Source organism: Schistocerca piceifrons, chromosome 3, assembly GCF_021461385.2.
Source record: "Schistocerca piceifrons isolate TAMUIC-IGC-003096 chromosome 3, iqSchPice1.1, whole genome shotgun sequence".
NCBI lineage: Eukaryota > Metazoa > Arthropoda > Insecta > Orthoptera > Acrididae > Schistocerca > Schistocerca piceifrons.
The window spans coordinates 701,179,096-701,193,421 of record NC_060140.1 but is presented as its reverse complement, the minus strand read 5'-3'; positions in this window follow the sequence as shown (position 1 = coordinate 701,193,421).

The window sequence follows — 14,326 nt, the reverse complement described above, 5'->3', positions numbered from 1 at the left end:
TTTCTACAAAGGGCCATTTTACCCAGTGATGTTAAGAAACATTTGTTTGCAACAATTTGTCATTTAACGCATTAGATAAACATAACATTGATAATTATGTGATAAAAAAATAATTGGTTAAACATGTTTACATTCATCTTCTTTGTCCTACCTGAACTTCCCAAATCAAAACATTTTTACCTAAACAGCGGTAAAACTTTTCGTCCACTTGCTCGTTTCACTAAAACCATCAACATGAATTTTACTATTACGAGTGAATGATTAACTGTCACTTGCGCTAGATCTACAGTAAAGTAAAGTTTTAACGTTGAATGGCATTACCTTTTTAGTAACAGATTAACGATAAGCGAAGTTAACTTTGTGACTAACGTTGCGGTACACAGATATGTTACAGAACAGCATCACCCCTAGCCTATGGGATAAATACCTGCTGGAATGTACGACGTTAATGCAGGATGGCAGCAGACCGTATTATTCGTTTCGGACCTCTTGATAAGTATGGAAGTGTGATTACGCATGTCAATCACATCGCGATTACGGGCAGCATGGGGTTGACGCCTGAGCCTCAGGACGTGCGCTAGCAGCGCATGTCGTGTGTTTCAAGCGTCAACTTCGCGTCTCAATATCTCGGGATGTAATGGGAATATTGCGATGCAACCAACGGCATTGTGTATGTGCTTTGTCATGCTATGGATTGCTGAAGAAAAAATATAGGAAGTCCATTTAAAAAAACATAAGTTTGTGTTAAAAAACACATATGCTTTCGTTTTAGAATGTTTCCAAATATGTACATTCATGGGTCCCAGCCCTAAATTGATACGGTGAAAGTCGTTTTCCAATAGCTGTTATTGTTCAAGAGATATTTTGGGTGGAGAAGATAGCTGGGACACCCTGTATAATGGTAAGACTGAGATTTAGAAACCAGGTTTTAAATTGTAAGACATTTCCAGGGGCAGATGTGGACTCTGACCACAATCTGTTGCTTATGAACTGTAGATTAAAACTGAAGAAACAGCAAAAATGTGGGAATATAAGGAGATGGGACCTGGATAAACTGACTAAATCAGAGGTTGTACAGAGTTTCAGGGAGAGCATAAGGAAGCAATTGACAGGAATGGGGGAAAGAAATACAGTAGAAGAAGAATGGGTAGCTTCGAGAGATGAAGTAGTGAAGGCAGCGGAGGATCAAGTAGGTAAAAAGACGAGGGGTAGTAGAAATCCTTGGGTAACACAAGAAATATTGAATTTGATTGATGAAAGGAGAAAATATAAAAATGCAGTAAATGAAGCGGGCAAAAATGAATACAGACGTCTCAAAAATGAGATCGACAGAAAGTGCAAAATGGGTAAGCAGAGATGGCTAGAGGACAAATGCAATGATGTAGAGGCTTATCTCACTGGGGGTAAGATAGATACTGCCTACAGGAAAATTAAAGAGACCTTTGGAGAAAAGAGTACCACTTGTATGAATATCAAGATCTCAGATGGAAAGCCATTACTAAGCAAAGAAGGGAAAGCAGAAAGGTGGAAGGAGTATGAAGGGGGTCTATACAAGGGCGATGTACTTGAGGACAATATTATGGAAGTGGAAGAGGATGTGGATGAAGATGAAATGGGAGATACGATACTGCGTGAAGAGTTTGACAGAGCACTGAAAGACCTGAGTCGAAACAAGGCCCCGGGAGTAGACAACATTCCATTAGAACTACTGACGGCCTTGGGAGAGCCAGTCCTGTCTGTTGCTTATGAACTGTAGATTAAAACTGAAGAAACTGCAAAAAGGTGGGAATTTAAGGAGATGGCAAAAAGGTGGGAATTTAAGGAGATGTGACCTGCTCTGGTGATCAAGATGTATGAGACAGGCGAAATACCCTCAGACGTCAAGAAGAATATAATAAATCCAATCCCAAAGAAAGCAAGTGTTTACAGATGTGAAAATTACCGAACTATCACTTTAATAAATCACGGATGCAAAATACTAACGCGAATTCTTTACAGACGAAGGGAAAAACTGATAGAAGCCGACTTCGGGGAAGATCAGTTTGGGTTCCGTAGAAATATTGGAACACGTGAGGCAATACTGACCCTACGGCTTATATTAGAAGCTAGATTAAGGATAGGTAAACCTACGTTTCTAGCATTTGTATACTTAGAGAAAGCTTTTGACAATCTTGACTGGAGTACTCTCTTTCAATTTCTGAAGGTGACAGGGGTAAAATACAGGGAGCGAAAGACTGTATACAATTTGTATAGAAACCAGGTGGCAGTTATAAGAGTCGAGGGACATGAAAGGGAAGCAGTGGCTGGGAAAGGAGTGAGACGGAGTTGTTGCCTCTCCCCAAAGTTATTCAATCTGTATATTGAGCAAGCAGTGAAGGAAACAAAAGAAAAATTCGGAGTAGGTATTAAAATCCATGGAGAAGAAATAAAAACTTTGAGGTTCACCGATGACATTGTAATTCTGTCAGACAGCAAAGGACTTGGAAAAGCAGTTGAACGAAATGGACAGTGTCTTGAAAGGAGGATATAAGATGAACATCAACAAAAACAAAATGAGGATAACGGAATGTAGTCGAATTAAGTCGGGTGATGCTGAGGGAATTAGATTAGTAAATGAGACACTTAAAGTAGTAAAGGAGTTTTGCTATTTGGGGAGCAAAATAACTGATGATGGTCGAATGGTCGAAGTAGAGAGAATATAAAATGTAGACTGGCAATGGCAAGGAAAGCGTTTCTGAAGAAGAGAAATTTGTTAACATCGAGTACAGATTTGTGTCAGGAAGTCGTTCAAGAAAGTATCTGTATGGAGTGTAGCCATGTATGGAAGTGAAACGTGGACGATAACTAGTTTGTACAAGAAGAGAATAGAAGCTTTCGAAATGTGGTGCTACAGAAGAATGCTGAAGATTACATGGGTAGATCACATAACTAATGTGGAAGTATTGAATAGGATTGTGGAGAAGAGAAGTTTGTGGCACAACTTGAATAGAAGAAGGGATCGGTTGGTAGGAGATATTCTGAGGCATCAAGGAATCACCAATTTGGTATTGGAGGGCAGCGTGGAGGGTAAAAATCGTAGAGAGAGACCAAGAGATGAGTACACAAGCAGATACAGAAGGATGTAGGCTGCAGTAGGTACTGGGAGATGAAGAAACTTGCACAGGATAGAGTGGCATGGAGAGCTGCATCAAACCAGTCTCAGGACTGAAGACCACAACAACAACACAAACAAATGTGCTTAAGTGATAAGGATATGTTTCGTGATGTTTCCTTTCGAATTGTTACCTAATACCTGTAATGCGTCACGCCCAGTTTAGTTAACTAAGCCGAAGTGGATGGGGTTCCTGTTCAAAATACATTATTATGTACTCGCTCCTCTTCACAAGTCCTAGAAATGCGTAACGGGAATTTCTGAACACACTGTATTGAGAGTAAGGGCGGTCCTACCACACTTCCCTCGGTCACTACTAACGATACGCTTGGGTCCGATGAGCACTCGCCCATCGAGGACAACGTACTGGGTTCTGTTACTTAAGAAGTCTTCTAGCCACTCCCATATCTGGGAGCCTACTCAGTATGCTCATACCTTAGTTAAGTTTGCAGTGGGGCAGCGGAAATCTAGGAATATGGAATCTGTCTGTTTCCATTCATCCACAGTTCACAGAACAACATGGGAGGAAAAGGCAAGCTGACTTACGCATGAACGATGTTTTCTAAACCCTTGCCGATTTGTGAACAGAAATTTTTCTTTATCAAGGAAGTTTATGATACTCAAAATTCAGAATACGCTCAAGAACTGTACAGGAAACCGATTTTACGGATATTGGTCTGTAATTATGCGGGACCGTTTTTCTGCTCTTAGTACATAATGGAGTCTTAATTTTTTTTCAGTCTCTAGAGGCTTTGCACTGGGCGAGAGATACACGATAACTGCAAGTTAAGTAAGGGGCCAATTCCACACCATACTCTCTGTAAAACCGAATTAGTATTTCATCCGTACCTCGTGATTGATTTGTTTTCCATTCTTTCAGCTCCTTCTCAACGCCGTGGTTGCCTATTACTATGTCCTCCATATGAGAGTCTATGCGACCGCCAAACGTCGGTACGTGTGTACGATTCTCCTGTGTGAATGATTTCTTAAACGCAAAATTTAAAATTGGATTAAAAGCCGTCCTGACAACGATAAAATATTTGTTGGCAATAGTAACCGGTTTCAGTTAAAATGTGACCATCTTCTGACCGTATTACATCAACATGGCAGGCGATGGCGGTAAACGGAGTAGGTATTGTGGCTCCACCAACGCCAACTGTTCAGCCGATAAATATTTTATTGTGGTCGAGACGGTTTTTAATTTAATTCTAAAATATTTTGTCTAGACAGCTGATATTCTCCACGAGAAATGTCCTCAAAAATTAATGCGAAATTTAGAACTTCAGCTTTCCTTTTGCTGTCTTCCATTGCTATACCACTCTGGCCGATGAGTAACTGGATGGAAGCCCTCGAAGCACTTAGCGATTTAGCATGGAACCAAAAATTTTTAGGGTTTCGGTAAGATTTTTCGCTAAGGTATTACGCTGGAAGTTGTATGCTTCGCGCATCGATTTTGCGAACTCGTTTTGTAAGTTGAGTTCCCCGTGGGTGGACTACATTTCTTGAGGATTCTTCCAATGAATCTGTCTACAGTCTGACTTTCCTGCTATTAAGTTTATGTCATCGTCCCACGCCATATCGCTCCGTACTCATACTACTAGATATTGATGAATAGTACTGTTTCCAATGATTGTCGGCAATCATGTGATGATACAATAACGGGTCTCTACACCTACTTATGCACATTACGTTAAATTTGTGTGCGTTGAAGATCAATGGTCAATTCCCGCAACCCGCGTTGTTCTACAGGGCCTCCTGCACTTAATTGCAAGTTGCCGACGTTGAGACTTATCTATAGAGTGCGTCTGAAAAGTTTGGTGAACCGTCTCAAAAAATAAAGGAAAGAAGTGTGAGAAGTGAAACACTTTTTCTGGCCTTCAAAATTAATCGCCATTGCTACAACATTATTCTGACATCGGTAGTAAGGCTGTTGAAAACTGTCAGCAGACGCGTCCTGTGTAATCTATCAAAGCATTGTGAACACATGCCTGGTCTGGTCTAGTCTGGTCTGGACACCAAACAACGATGGCATGGTGAGTGTCTGTCCCCACCACCTCTACCTTGCTGACGAAAATGGCGATCAACATTGTAGTACCCTCTCTCACTCCCGGGAAAGACGATAAACGCAGTTTGCCATTTCAGTTGAAAGTGCATCTGTATATCTGCAGATGGAACGGACTGATCTGCAGTGTAATTCTTTTACAGTAAAACTGTCCACGACGTTTACATTATTTTTCTCGAAATGAGAATAAGGTATTTCGAACAACATATATGTTTCAAAGACTTTTTTAATATGAAATTAAATAAGTCACGATTACGTGGCAACCTGAGCGCAAAAATCTGTGAGATTATGTGTATCAATCCGTCTGCCGACAGTTTGTAGCAGATAAAAACTACATCACGTCTTCCGCATGCAAAAAATACACCGAAGAGGCAAAGAAACTGGTACACCAGCCTAATATCGTGTAGGAGTCTCGGGAGCACGGAGAAGTGCCCCAACACGACGTGGCATGGACTCGACTAATGTCTGAAGTACTGCTGGACGGAACTGAAACCATGAATCCCGTAGCGCTGTCCATAAATCCGTAAGAGAAAGAGGGGATGGAGACTTCTTTTGAACAGTATGTGGCAAGGCAGCCAAGATATGCACAATAATATTCACGTATGTGGAGTTTGGCGGCTAGCGGAAGTGTTTAGACTCAGAAGAGTGTTCCTGGAGCTACTCTGCAGCAATTATGGACGTATGGAGTGTCGCACTGTCCTGCTCGAATTTCCCAAGTCCGTCGGAACGCACAATGGAAGTGAATGAATGCTGGTGATCCGACAGGATACTTCCGTACGTGTCACTTGTTAGAGTGTGTCTAGACATATCCTATATCACTCCAGGTGCACACGCCACACAGAATTACAGAGACTCCACCAGTTTCAACAGTCCCCTGATAGCACGCGGGCTCAATGGATTCATAACCGTACACGTCCATCCGGTAGTTACAATTTGAAACCAGGCAACATGTTTCCAGTCATCAATAGTCCAACGTCAGTGTTGACGGGACCAGGCGAGGCGTAAAGCTTTGTGTCGTGTCGTCATCAAGGGTACACGAGTGGGCCTTCTGCTCCGAAAGCCCACATCGATGATTTTTCGTTTAATGGTTCGCACGCTGACACTTGCTGATAGCCCATCATTGAAATGTGCAGCAATTTGCGGAAGGGTTGCACTACTGTCACGTTGAACGATTCTCTTCAGTCGTCGTTGGTCCCATTCTTATAGGTTCTTTTTCCGGCTCTGCGATGTCGGAAATTTGACGTTTTACCAGATGCCTGATATTCACGGTACACTCGTGAAATAGTCATACAGGAAAATCCCCTCTTCATCGCTACCTCGGAGATGCTGTGTCCCATCGCTCGTGCGCCAACTATAAAGCCACGTTCAAACACAAATCTTGATAACTTGTCATTCTTGCAGAAGTAACCGAGCTAAAAACTGCGCCAGACACTTGTCTTATAGAGGCGATGCTGACCGCGGGGTCGTATTCTGCCAGTTTTCTGTATTTCAATACGCATGCCTATACCAGTTTCTTTGGAGCTTCAGTTAGTTGGATAATAGCGGAAATTTATTTATTGATCTACGTCGAGGAGGAATACGAAATATTAAACCAAGTGGTATGCAGTGTGACTGCGTTGCCATTTAAATTCGGCGCGTGCTACAGCTGTGACTCTTGTGCCGATAGAAATGAAATTGAGGATCCTTAAATGACTATCACTTTTGATACAAGTGAAATAAAGGCGAAGGCACAGGCTATTAAGACGTTCCGCTTGATAACAGAGGCAAGACTGAAGAAAAATCAACACACCTTCATAGGATTTGTCGACCTACCTAAAGCATTAGACGGTTTAAATGGTGCAAGATGTTCGAAATTCTATGGAAAAAACTTGCAAATATAGTGAAATGCGTTTAATATACAATACATAAAAGATGGAATCGGGAAATGTAGGAATGGAAGAAAAAGAGCGAAGTACTCGGACTATGGCTAAAGTAAATGAGACGTTCAAGAGTGAGATTAAAACTCAGGGTGAAAGTATGTCAATGATAAGAGTCGCTGATGACATTGTTATCCTCAGAGGTGTAAAATTGGAGAACCGGTAGTATGAACAGTCTAATGAGGGCTGAGGGTAAACAGAAGAAAAGCTAAAGGTTGGTTGGTTTAAAAGAGAGAGGAGGGGAACAAATTGTTAGGTCATCGGTCCCTTGATCCGAATAAAACAATGCCACGAGGGTGAAAAGAAAACAAGCAAGACTAACGACACAAAATGGAGAGAAATGAAAAATCACAAGAACGACGGAAGGACAACAAACACCTAATTGCATAAACGGGGTGTTGAAAACCACAGAAACGCGAGAAACAGGCAGAAGACATTAAAACAACAAAACAGATTACCATAGCTGGCTGACCATGAGAATAAAAAGGAGAAGCCAGCAATTCTGCAACACATTAAAACCTCCACCCTAAAAGCACTATTGTGGAGGATACAGAGGGACAAAGGACATACGTTAAATTTAGACCAAATGATAAAACCCACCCTCATGAATAAAACGTAGAACTAAATCAGCCGATGAGGTGTTGTCAGCTAAAATTAGCGGCAACGAGTCCGGTAACCGAAGATTTCTTCTCAGGGCAGTCAAAGTGGGACAGTGCACCAGAATATGGGCCACTGTCAACAGGGCGCCGCATCGACACAGGCGGGTCTTCAGGGCGCAGGAGCTAGCCGTGGGTCACCCAAGCGCGGCCAGTGCGGAGCCGGCAGTGAACCACACAGTAACTGCGAGAGGCCCGCATGTCACACATTCGTAGTCTCCTTAGTCGCACGCAGTTTTTTGTGCGTACTGAGACTATGCCATTCAGTCTCCCAAAGTCGAAAAACCTGGCGACGTAAAGACAAACGCCGGTCAGTTATTGGAATGCCGATCTCCATAAGCGTTTTCCGTGTAGTCATTTTGGCCAGCCTGTCAGCAAGTTCGTTGCCTGAGATTTCGACGCTTCCTGGGCTCCACAAAAAAACCACAGAACTTCTGGACCATTCCAGGGCATATATGGACTCCTGGTATCACTGGTCGATAGCTTGTAGGCTGCTCAAGGACGACTCCCCAGGACATGAACGGATATGCTCAAGAGAATGAGATATATCCACCAGCTCTATAGTGAAAACACTGCGGCTGGTCCCGGCGGAAGTTCGAGTCCTCCCTCGGGCATGGGTGTGTGTGTTTGTCCTTAGGATAATTTAGGTTAAGTAGTATGTAAGCTTATGGACTGATGACCTTAGCTGTTAAGCCCCATAAGATTTCACACACATTTTGAAAATTTTTTGAAAACACTGGAGCCATCGGGCAAGGAATGCTGCTCAATACGTCCTTCATGGACTTACACGAAGCCGACGTGACCATTAGCCATCGAACCTACCGTGTAAATCACTTCATGCCCTCGGTACACGTCAAGAGTCGGGATGAAGTGACAGCGGAGAGCCTTTGGGCCATGTGAAAGGTACAGGCGAAGCCGCACCCTAGATGTACGCTATGGAAGTGTACGTGATTGGACCTCGAGTATAGCTAGTAAAGGCAAGAACTCCAGTTCAGATAGAAGGGATCGGACGCGAACTGCAATTGTAATCCCTGACCTGGGCCGCCGATGCGGGAGATGAACTGCCGTGGGTGGGAAAAGGAGACGGTAATTCGGATGCACAGGAGAACTACGAACGTGTGCAACGCAACTGGCGAGCAGTTGTGCACGCGTGACATGCAATGGAGAGACTCCAGCCTCCGCAAGGACGCTGGTCACCGGACTCGTCCTAAAAGCTCCCGTCGCTAGTCGAACGCCACAGTGGTGCACTGGGTCGAGTAAAGGCAACGCTGAGGGCACCGTCGAACAGTAAACCAGACTCCCCTAGTCAAGGCGGGATTGAACTAGGGCTCTGTATAGCTGCAGCAGCGTAGAACGATCTGCACCCCAGTTTGTGTTGTTGAGGCAGCGGGGAGCATTGAGGTGCTGCCAACACTTCTGCTTAAGCTGACGACGGTGAGGAAGCAAGTCAATTGGGCGTCGAAAACCAGTCCTAAATATCGACGCGTCTCCACTACAGTGAGGGGATCGTCAGTGAGGCAAAGTTCTGGTACCGCATGAACGATGCGACGCAGACAGAAGTGCATAACACACGACTTTGAGGCTGAAAACTGAAAGCCGTGGACTGGAGCCCACGACTGCGCCTTGTGGATGGCTCCCTGTAGGCACCGTTCAGCAACACCAGTACTAGTGGAGCAGTACGAAATGCAGAAGTCGTCTGCATACAGGGAGGGTGAGACGGACGGCCCTACAGCTGCTGATAGACCGTTAATGGCCACTAAAAATAGAGATACACTCAATACAGAGCCCTGCGGGACCCCATTCTACTGGATATGGGGGCACCAACTTGAACATCGAAAGTACGAAGCAACAGGAAATTCTGGGTAAAAATCGGGAGCGTGTCTCGGATACCCCACTTGTAGAATGTAGAAAGGATATGATGTGGCCAGATGGTGTCATACGCTTTACGTAAATCAAACAAGACGGCAACCATGTGTTGGCGTCTGGAAAAGGGTTTTCGGATGGCAGACTCGAGGGACACAAGATTATCAGTGGTAGGGCGACCCAGGCGGAAGCCGACCTGGCATGGAGCCAGTAGGCCATGTGACTTAAGGACCCAACCCAACTGCCGATACACCATACGTTCCAGCAGCCTACAAAGAACGTTGGTGAAGCTGATGGGCCGATAGCTATCCACATGAAGCGGGTTTTTGCCGGATTTGAGCACTGGTATGTTGCTGCTCTCGCGCCAGTGCGATGGAAAGATGCCATTTCACCAGATCCGGTTGAAGACCACGAGGAGATGTCGCTTGTAGTCATATGAGAGATGTTTAATTATCTGACTGTGGATCCGATCGTGCTGAGGAGTTACGTCGGGGCAATGTGCAAGGGCACTGAGGAGCTCCCACTCTGTAAATGATACATTATACGGTTCACTGTGGCGTGCAATGAACGAGAGGACTCTCCCTTCAATCTGCCGTTTGAGAGTATGAAAGGCTGGGGAGTAATTCTACTACACAGACCCTTGAGCATAGTGCTCAGCAAAGTGCTAGGTATTGCGTTTTCGTTGGTAAATAACATGCCATTTATGTTAACACTGGGAACACATTTTGGGGTCTGGTACCCAAAAACTCGTTTGATCTTTGCCAAAAGGTGACATATGCCACCAAATGGTCGACACCTCCCTCTCCCAACACTCCTGTTTCCGCCTTTTGATGAGTTGGCGAACGCGAGCACGGAGCCATTTAAAGGCTATGAGGTGCTCCAGGGAAGAGTGCCGCTTATGCCGCTGTAGAGCTCGCCGACGGTCCTTAATCGCCTCAGCGACTTTCAGTGACCACCAAGGGACTGTGTTTCACCAGGGGCACCAAAATAAAGAGGGATCATGTTTTCCAGCTCAGAAACGATCGTTGCAGTTACCTGCTCAACCACCACAGCGATGTTACCATGTGGGGGAGATTCAGCAGTGACAGCTGAGGTGAAGGCTTCTTAGTCTGACTTGTTTAAAGCCCGTCTGGGCAGGCGTCTGTGGGCCAGATGCCAGGGCAGTGATGGGTAGATGGGGAAGTGATCACTACCACACAGATCGTCACTGCCTTGTTTAAAGCCCGTCTGGGCAGGCCAGAACTGCAGACCGAGAGATCAATGGCCGAGTATGTGCCATGTGCCACACTGAAATGTGTGGCGGCCCCAGTTTTTAGGAGGCAGAGGTCGTGTTGTGACAGTAAATTTTCGACATCTCTGCCTCGACCAGTAAGAACTGTGCCACCCCACAAGGGGTTATGAGCGATAAAATCTCCCAAAAGTAGGAGAGGTTTAGGGAGTTGATCAATCAGTGCAGCAAATGCTTTCAGGGGTATTGCACTATCTGGAGGAAGATAAACGTTGCACACAGTTATTTCCTGCATCGTCCTTTCCCTGATAGCCACTGCTTCTAGATGGGTTTGAAGGGGTACAGGTTCACTGCATACTGAGTTCAGGACATAGATTTAAACTCCACCTGACTATTATAGTTGCTACAGTTCCTGTAATATCCCTTAGAGCTACAGAGGGCAGGAGTCCGCATTACCGGGAACCAGTTTTCCTGGAGGGCAATGCAGAAAGCTGGTTTAAAGCTTAAAGTTGCCGTAGCTCAGCTAGGTGGTAGAAAAAACCGCCGCAATTCCACTGGAGGAGACGTTCTCGTGAGCCTGGGGAGGCATGAAGTGCGTAAGGAGGCAGGTTATGCCTCAGGGCCATCTGCTGCCTCCGACTGAGTATTTGTAGCCGTTTCTATGGTGGATGAGGCATCAGTGAGATCCAGGTCCGCAGGTGATGCTAATATCTCCACTGCATCCTCAGATGCAGAATTGACAGGGAGTGGTGGTGTTGGGGCCACCAGAGGGGTCCTGTTTCTTAGCAAACTTAGTTTGCTTGATCTCTCAGTTCTCTTTAGGGGCTTGCTGGAAATATTTCTCTGAAGTAGCTTCAGGCATGGAGGAAGTTCTTCGTCCACAACTTTTGGCTCCTTAAGCCAATGTCAAGTGTCCGCTGTGGAATTAGTGAAGATCTTGGGAGAGAGGGACCCAAGAGACCGTTTAGGCACGAGAGGAGCCGGAGGAGTCTGTTGCTTCTCCAGCAGGGGGGAGGGGACTGATGTCCCCTGTGTTTTGGGAGGCCTTGCTCCCGAAGAAGGTGCTTTGGGAGTAACGGGGGAATATTTGCCCCCTACCAACTATTCTTGTGGCCCAGACGGCCCACTATTGGTGGCACAGAGGGAAGAACCACTGGCACTTGGGAGGGCACTGGTGATGTAGCTGCAGCGTATGTCAACATCAACTGAATCGGGTGTAGTCTTTCGAATTTATGTTTAGCCTCTGTGTAAGTCAACTGGTCCAGTGTCTTGTACTCCATAATTTTCCTCTCTGTTTGGAGTACTGGGCAGTCTGGTGAGCAGGGGGAGTGGTGATCTCCACAGTTGATGCAAGTGGGAGGTGGGACACATGGAGTATCTGCGTGCAGCGGACGTCTGCAGTCTCGACATGTGGCGCTGGAAATGCAGCGGGAGGACATGTGCCCGAATTTCCAGCACTTAAAGCACTGCATAGGTGAAGGGATGTACAGTTTAACGTCACAGCGGTAAACCATCACCTTGACCTTTTCAGGCAATGAGTCACCCTAAAAGGCCAAGATGAAGGAACTGGTAGCAACCTGTTATCTTTGGGTCCCCTGTAAACGCGCCAGATGAAATGAACATCCCGCCGTTCTGAATTGGCTCGGAGCTCGTCGTCAGACAGCGAGAGGAGGTCACGATGGAAAATAATCCCCTGGAACATGTTGAAGCTTTTATGGGGAGTGACGGAAACAGGCGATAACGCTCCGGATTGGGCTGGGGATGATGTCTGAATCAAGACTGCATCGTTTCGCATCTTGGACAGCGCTGGCATTAGTCCAAACTTATCCTCAAAGTGTTCAACGAAAAATTGACGCTTTGTACGTAGAAAAGAGTCCCCATCAGTTCTGCTACAGACTAAAAACCGAGCGAATATGGCTCTCTCCGTTCTGTAGCTCTACGTTCCTCCCATGATGTAGTGAGGGAGGGAAGCGATTTAGGGTCACAGCTGTCGGCATTGTATTCTATCCTGCCCTTCTTAGAGACTGCTGGTGCCATACGGTGACTTAGTACACTTCATTGCAGGACATCTACCCTGATGCCACCCACTCCGATCAGGGGCTCTCACCACGGGTGTCACCCAGCCACAGCAAAGGCGAGCTGGCATGATGGCCTTTGCCGGGGGTCCTGATGCCACAGGAAGACAGTAATCTACTCTTTGGCGTACGTGGGGAGTTTGCAGCTCAGGCATCAACAGTGCGACCCCTGTGTTGTCAGGGGCTACCACCAAATGGGTACATGTCGGACCCACCACAACAGACTGGCAAACAGGCAAACAGACTGGGTATTGGGTGCAGAGAAATCCAATATAGTCATGGGGGAGAAAGAGGATAGCAGACAACGGAAGAAGATGACATACCCTGGAAAATGTCCTCCTCCAAATAGTTGAATCGCAGGTGGGGATGCAAAGCCATGACAAGAGATTCAGGAGATCGAATCTAATGGCACTCGTGCACCACATAAGGTGTCCTTCCTCACATTGCCCGCACTTCCGTAGAATTTTAAAAGTGGCAGGTCAAACCATAAAATGGGACCTGAACTCATAGAGCCGAAAAGTGTGAGACTCCTTTCAGTTGCCTCTTACGACAAGCAGGAATACTTTGGGCCTATTCTAACCCCCAGACCCGCAGGGGGATAAACGAAAGTAATGGAGAAGAGCAGAAATGAGAATAGCAAACTTCACAACAAAATTGCAAACCGCGGGGTAGACAAGGAATTCTGTTATCTTGAAAAGAACGTAAGGCGAATGAAACAAGGAAGACATAACAAGAAAATTAGCACAGGGAAAGAGGGCAAAAGAAGTGCACTACCATCAAATATCGGCCTTCATTTGAGAAAGAAACTTGTGAGAATGTACTTTTGGAACACAGTACTTTATGGAAGTGATTCATAGACCGTGAATGAACTGGAAAGGAATAGAACAAGAACGTGGTGCTATAGAAGGATGCTGAAAGTTAGGTGGACTGATATGAGAAGGTCCTGTGCAGTATCGGTGAAAACCAGTAACAAGATGCAGCGACAGGATGATAGAACGTCTGTTAAGACATCATGGAGTAAGTTCCATGTTACGTGAGACAGCTGGAGAGGGTAAATACTGTAGAGGACGACAATTATTGAATATACTCTACAAATACCTACGGACACTGGATGCAAGTTAACTCCGATATGAAGAGGCTGGTAAAAGACACGAATTAGTAGTGGGCCGCATGAAAGCAGTCACAAGACATGAATTTCCCCCTCCCCACACCATCGTCGGAAAAAAAAAATCAGACAGATGGCAGCAAACGGAGCCCCATTCTGACTAAACCTAAAAATGCTACAAAAGGAGGGTTGGCTTCTAAGATGTGTTGTAGGTTCATTATCGACTCGCGTGCTCCTACAGTTCTCCGTCAAGTTAATTGGTCTTCCTCC